Source organism: Capsicum annuum, chromosome 3 (genome assembly GCF_002878395.1).
Source record: "Capsicum annuum cultivar UCD-10X-F1 chromosome 3, UCD10Xv1.1, whole genome shotgun sequence".
NCBI lineage: Eukaryota > Viridiplantae > Streptophyta > Magnoliopsida > Solanales > Solanaceae > Capsicum > Capsicum annuum.
The window spans coordinates 214,558,254-214,565,864 of record NC_061113.1 but is presented as its reverse complement, the minus strand read 5'-3'; positions in this window follow the sequence as shown (position 1 = coordinate 214,565,864).

Below are 7,611 nucleotides of genomic sequence, written 5' to 3'. Positions count from 1 at the left end.
TGTGCATTTGACTATCTTATTCCTTAATGTGATGCCCGTGCGAGAGCTTGAATAGATATTATACGCCTTATTGAGCACTGTTTTCCTTTATCATGATATAAATGCCCAAGTTATATGTTGATATAATATTATTGATGTCTTACATACATGTTTATTCTAATGGTGCCCAACTAGAATTGATATCATGATTATTGACATATTGAGTTGACTTTTGAGCTCACTTGTTTACATATTGAATGGATTAAATATCTCCATATTGATTTAATTGTGAGCATTATATCCTCATTGCATACATATATATTCATGAGATATTGGTACCAGTGAGGAACATTGATTTTTGAAAGAAAATGAGATATTTTTAAATTGCTTAGACCGAGGGATGTGCTGATTGGGTAGATTGACATATGAGATTGAGATTGGTGAAAATTTGAGTAGTATATAGGTTGTGAGTCCCCCATGGGTCCTATTTTGGGAGCATTGAGGCCCGATAGATGTATACAGAAAGTCATGTGATGACTTTCAACTATTTACTTTATCATCCATTGCATTGCATTGCTTTGCACATCATATATTATTTTTACGTGTTACTTGTCTTGTACTTAGATTCTTTCTATAATTGCGTATATGTTTGTTCTTTTCTCTATTATATACATATATTAGAACTACAAACGGACATGGTGTGAACTACTGTTTCAGAACTTTTCTGCTTACAGGTTGCATGCTCATAGTATATTCTATACTTATCTTAGTATTTACTTTGCCCAGCCAGCCTATGATACCTACTGAGTATAAATGTATCATACTTACTCCTGCTATGCACTTTTGGTGCATATCCTAGTTTGATTACCACACATGGCGTCTGATCTTTGTATAGAGATTCTAGATTCTTGAGGCGTGGATGCGCTCCAGAGTCCAGGGCTTATTCAAACCTAATTTTTCTTTATTTTTATATACTTATGGATCAGAGACAAATTATGTATTATTCAGTATTTGGATGGTTTCTTAGATGCTCTACACTTGTGTCATCAGATTTTGGAATTTATGATATTTCTATTGGACTTCTGTTGTAATTATACTTATATTAGCATGACTTTGCTCTAGAAGTCTCGCTTAACTTGCCTTCACTTTTTTTTTGCTTCTTTTCCATTTTGGGATTTCGGCTTACCTATCAAGGTTGGGCCGTGATAAGTGCCATCATGACCTAGGTTTTTGAGTCATGAAAATGAATGATCCGAACCAGAGCCTAGTTGTGTCGGGCATCTCAAGTCCGACCCATACCGAAGACCGCCCCTAAGACCCAACCATAACTACCCTACACCCTATGTCAGATAAATTTCGAACATATAATAAGATATAACAAAATCAATTGAAAGATATTTAAAGGAGTACATAACCATAACCAACCAAATATCCAATCAAATATCCAACCGATGTCACCCCTAATGCCAATACCAATAACATGGATGACACCAATACCGACATTGTCCATGCCCCATAGTAGTCCGACAAAGCCTCTATCCAAAAATCAAGAACATCCGATCGGGATATGCCCCTGACCATAGCCATAACCAAAGTCTAAGAAATAAAAATAATGTAGCATAAAGTTGAAACTCCCTGAGTATGGAAGCTCACCACTTCAGTCTGACACAAAGCTATCCCCAAATCTAAATTACTGAGCAGGAAGAGTAGTATGGCCGGTTCCTGCACTGCATAGGGATACAACTCCCAAACACGGTTAGCGGGTAAACGCTAGCATGTACTCATGAGTAAGGATAAAATAATGTCATTATGTAAAACCATATGCAATCACATACATACATATATATACCATGCGAGGAAAGGGAATCGAGTTTAGCATGAATTTAAAACCTTAACCTGGGTTGAGTAGATTGACTGTCTTAAAATCACCCATGGTCTATATGGGTTTAGCTCCCCCTACTGAAAGGGTCCCAGTGCATGTTAGCCGCACGACCGGAGAAAAGAACCTGAGATGACTAGTACATCTCCCAAACATAAAGTGTGACATCATGCACACGGTCACCAAGACCACCCTCACATCGACAAACGTGAGTTTCCAATGTCGGTCCCCTTGGGACCCCCACCTTTTACGGCTTTGCTACTTAAACCTCTTTAAGACCATATTAAAATCATTTACACATTCCAATCATTTACCAAGGAATCTTTTGTTTAGGCATTAACAGTTGGTATCGTCATACCAAAATTAAAGCTTGCAAGTCTATCCTTTTATGCCATACCAAAGCCATTAAACCAATATGACTTCAAAGTTTCCAATTAAGCCAAAACCATGGCCATCAAGGCCTTTCCAAACTATTTAAAATCAACCAAACCAATTTTAATTTCCATTACAATATTATGCAATGCAAAGATTTCAAGAATAGTCAAACTATGTGAAAAAATCATTCTCATTGGCATTTTAACAAACATGTTGAGGCCATATAGTTTTCAAAACAAAAAACCAAACATCAATTGACCATTCCCATGTAACCACATATTCAAACCATAATTATAATGTGAAAACCATAAGAAAAGAATGGAAAAACATTATCCAACCATAAACAACCAAAACCCCCAACATCTATTTCAAAACCAAAATAATACCACAATAATACCATGAAAACCATTCATTGAAACGTACTTTTAGTTGAACTAACAATGAGGGAGGAGTAACATGCCTTAGACACCAAGGAAGACAGAGAGATTTACTCTTAAAAGCCCTTATTGCCTTGTAGGAACCCTAGCCTTTTCTTGAACCAAAAGCTTGAGAGAGATTTTAAGAGTGTTTGATTAAGAATAGTAGGTTAATGAAGCCCCAAAAGGTATTTTATGTCGTGGGGTCAAAAGGAGTTAAGAAAAAAAATGTTCAGAATACCCCCAACTTAAACTGTAAAAATCCCCCAGGTGGTTACGAGTTGACCCTCCAATTCGTCACCACAACACACAACTGGTACTATCCAGTCGTATCCAGAATAGAAAGTTGGACACCCACACACTGTCCACCATACGATTCCATTACCTCAACTCATGACCAGACCATACGACTTGTATGGTCCAGTCATACTCAAGACAGAATCCAAATTGACACTGGACAACATACGACTTCACTATACCACTCGTATCCTATCTTTATGGCTCTTAGTGAGCCACTCATACTCAGAGCCAAGTCAAGTTACTAAGATTCAAATTAAGGGAAGGATCAACACAATGGCCCATCACCAAACCATACGACCCGTAGCCACTAAGTCGTAACCATAACATAAACCTAACCATCACTCACTGGACACCTTACGAGTTGGGCCACCTGACCCATACCCACACCTACGACTCATACGGTGAGTCATTACAAGGTCATTGAGCTCAAAGCTCAGGAAATTTTCAAGGGAAAAAACCCAGGGTGTCTCAGAAAAATTAGTATCAAAATGCTAAATTCATCGATCTCATAAGTATAAGAGCAGTATTTTAGTAAAGTCCTGTGGACTTATACATAGAAGTCTGTATTTATCTTTAACAGGCTATTATAGACACCTAATTTTGTCTTTCTCAAAAACCCAATTTATCCATTTTTGTCTCACCTTATCATACACTCTCACCCATTTAATAATTTACCCCACAAGAATCTAAATAACAAACTCACAACAAAATAACAACCCCTCTAACCAATTTTGACACCTCACCCCTACCCCCTACCCTTTAACCCCACCTTATCACCTTTACCCGACATACCTCTCTACCTATCACTACCCTAGACCCCCTCCCCTATCCTATTAATAGAACAATACATAAAGAAAAAAGGGATTCTCACAGATACACTAATATTCACAAGACAATATACTCACTGAAAAGGGTGGATCTTTTTCTTATTGAATAATACACACACAAGCTACAGAATACAATTCTATACACTGATTCACCCTTAATTTTCATGGAAGAAAACACACCAATACACCACACATATTAAACACCATATACGCATAACACAGAAGACGGGATGACATCACAAAGCTTATTTTTTTCAATCTTTCACACATTCTGACTTACTGATTTCATATACAATACACACACCATCAAGATACACAGACTCAGAGAGAAAACACACAGCAAACATATTCCTTCACCGGCGCACACACAATCTCACATAAGAAATTCTCAATTCCACTCACACATAGACCATACACACACCATGAGTAATGGGAGATAGAGAATTGAGAGAGAAGGAGACTGAAAGAGTGAGAAAAATGGCGGGGATGGTGTTTTCTAGTGAAACTCCCACCAGAATTGCTATTGAAAAAAGCATAGCAGTCATTTTCTCATTTACTATCATTGAAAAAAGTCCCAAAGCACTGGTCTGAACCTGGAATACACTAATACCACCGCGATCTACCTTCAAATCGTGTTCTCCGATTAGTCGTTATGACGAGTTTGGCCAGAAAAGCGTTTAGCCAGCGACTGTTGTACTATTTTAGCAAAAAACAACGTTAAATGGCATATCAGTGTTATATCAATTCTTTTGGTTTAATTTCGATGAGTTTTTGGTTGGTTCTGGTGAGATTTCGTGTACAGGTTGTATAGGTCTTCTTGTTTTTTTGCAATTTCAGCCTTAGTTTGCTTGATATTTCTTCTTTCTTGGGGTTTTAAATCTGTCCGAGTTTGCTATTTCCCAATATCGAGTTGGTTTGGTTTATTGTCGAGGTTCAAATCGAGGTTTTCTAGGCACGATTCTATCTTCAATATATTAAAAATCGATAATTGAGGTCCAATTCTTCAACTCTATCTTTTCTATTTTTATCGTAATATGATGTGTTGATGTTGTGATTTGCATAGTTTGTGGTGTTTGATGATATAATTTTGATCCTATATTTGAACGTCTATATTTGTCGTGACTTTGATTATTTGATTTTATATCAATATTGATTAATCATGTGATTGGGAATAAGTGGGACGAAAATTAAAAATTGATAAAAAGGAAGTGCTAGTTGTTTTGATTCATTGATGTCCTTTAATATGATAATGCCATGATAAGTCAAGATGGGTAGGCAAACGGTAAGCTTGGGTAGGCAAATTTAGAACTTGTGAATTGTGGAATGTTAGAAATGTTTGTTGAATGATTAATTTTTCCTCACATTTGGAAAATGTATTCATTTAGTCGGGGAATGCCCTGAGGTCATTTGTACTTATTCACTGGGGAATGCCCCAAAGTATCATGTACACAAAGGGGGCTCGTGATCAAGTCCTGAGGCATCTGGTAAAGCATTGGAGAGAAGTTTAGGTATATCCTAGAATAGAGTAATTTTACATTTCCATTTTTTTTTGTTTCGGTTTGTAATAATTGGACTGGACATTAACCTTCTTTTTGGACTTGTTCTGTTTTGGATTGATTGTTTGTTTTGTATATTTATTTGGTTTATACATCTTACAGTGTCTACTAGCTGATATACTCCACAAAGTAACCATGTCGAACCACGGGACCGAGGGGTGCCTAACACCTTCCCCTCAGTCAACAAAATTTTTTAGCCGAAATCTCTATTCGCAAACCAGTTTTAAAGAGTCAAAAATGGTTTTGAAAATGAATTTCCAAAGGTGACTTGGCATATCCAATTATGCCAAGTGGCGACTCTGAGTTAATTGTAAAATGAATCCTTTTTGAAACAACTTTACTTTTTGTCACTCAATAATAAAAACCCTTTTGAAACTTAAATCATATTCTTTTGGTTAAAAAAGGGGTGTGACAGCTCTGGTGACTCTGCTGGGGATTTTAGAATTCGTGCTTATTTTTGGAGTTGTATCAGTTTTGTATGGCACTATAGGTGTATAGATATTTTGTATGTGTTGTCATATGTGTTATCGTTTTATCATTGTTGATTACCTATGTGCTCTTTGTTTATAATTTTTTTCTTATGTGTTACCACTTTATATCTGACATCATGTGTATAACTTGAGTCATTTTTTTTGCAACAAGTATGTAGTACACGTGTGTACACGACCTCTAGTTGAGTCACACTTATTTTAGGAGGGGAAGCCATTGGGTGTATGGAGTAGGTGGAAAGTTGTTGCAACCACTATCGACTATACGCTCTCCCGAACAGCCTTGTTAGTGAACCCCAACCAAGGTCAGCCTTTAGGTTATGCTTATCTGCATCATATTTAGACCTAGCGGGACCCACTTGGTCCTTCATAAGAGACTCACCCATAAAGCATCCTTACGTTCTAATTGTTGCATCTTTGAGGTTAATAAGGTCATTTGATAGGCTGATTTGGGGAAAAACATGTGCTAGAATTAAAAAAAAGTGTGTAGGCAAGAAAAGGTTGAAAAAAAAGTAAAAAATGAGTAAAAAAAAGAGTTTCGTAGTTTTTAGTGTTATTTATGGATTTTGTTTTTTCACAATTCAAAAATTCAAAAAGATTTTTTTTACCTTTCGCCTTTATTTGTAAAAAACAAAAACATCAAAAAGATTTTATTTCTTTAGTAAGCATTCACAAATCAAAAACTCCAAAAAGATTTTTTCAATAGGAGATTTTTAGAAAATTTTAAAAATAAGATGGTAGAAGTTTTGTACATTTCATATAACGAAAATACAAAAAAGATTTTCCTTTCATAATTGTTGGTATCATTTTTTATGTGAAGTGTCAAATGAAAAACTCAAAAAAAAGATTTTATTGATGTTTTTGTCATCTGTCTTCGGTTGTGTCTATCAAGTCAAGGTTCAGTTTGTTATTTAGTGCTTAATTGTCCAATCTGGATGAACGACGCAGATCTGATTCTCCTATCTCAGGAGTGATATACGTAGGCAGCCTTCTAGGGTTCGGTGATCTTATTTAAAAAATTCAAAAAGATTTTCTTCACTCTTTATTTAGAGTAGGTGTTATATACATCCTTTAAAAGAAAACCACAAAAAGATTTTCCTTTAATAGGTTCGAGTTTTATTTTCGTATAAAATTCAAAATTGAAAATCTCAAAAGATTTTTCTTTGGTAATCATAGGTTTCATTTTGTATAGGGATGTTAAAGCTGAAAAATTCAAAAAGATTTTTTTGACAATTTGTTATTTTCTTTTCTTCTTAAAGTTTCAAGGAAAGAAAAAGAAAAAAAAGAAAAAGAAAGAGAGTTTAATTGGTTATTTTTTTGTCGAACTTCATGAACTATGCACATCTGATTCTCCTCTTTCGGGAGTGAGATACGTAGGCGCCCTTCTTGGGTTCGGTGATTTTTTTAAAAGAAAAGAAAAAAAGGGTTTTGAAAAAGTGTTAAACTCTAACACCTTTGTTATTTCTTATTCAGTTAGTTTATGGTGGTTGGTTTGTGGCATTCTGGTTTGTCCTTCACATCACACCAAATCCAAGGAATGGTTAGTTGTGTCCAACAAGGATATAGAGAATGACATTATGGATCAAATAAAGAGTCAGGAAAATGAGAGTTTAAAGTAAGAGAATTTGAGACTAAGACACCAAATGATGGAAATGTATCAAGCCTGGGCTAGTGGGCTGCCTCCTCCTCCATTCCCCACTATTGACCCTAAAAATATCTTGAGTTTTCCATCATAATTGCAAAGTCAGTTTTCTATTGTTGTTGACGCACCACAACATGCCTCAAAATTTA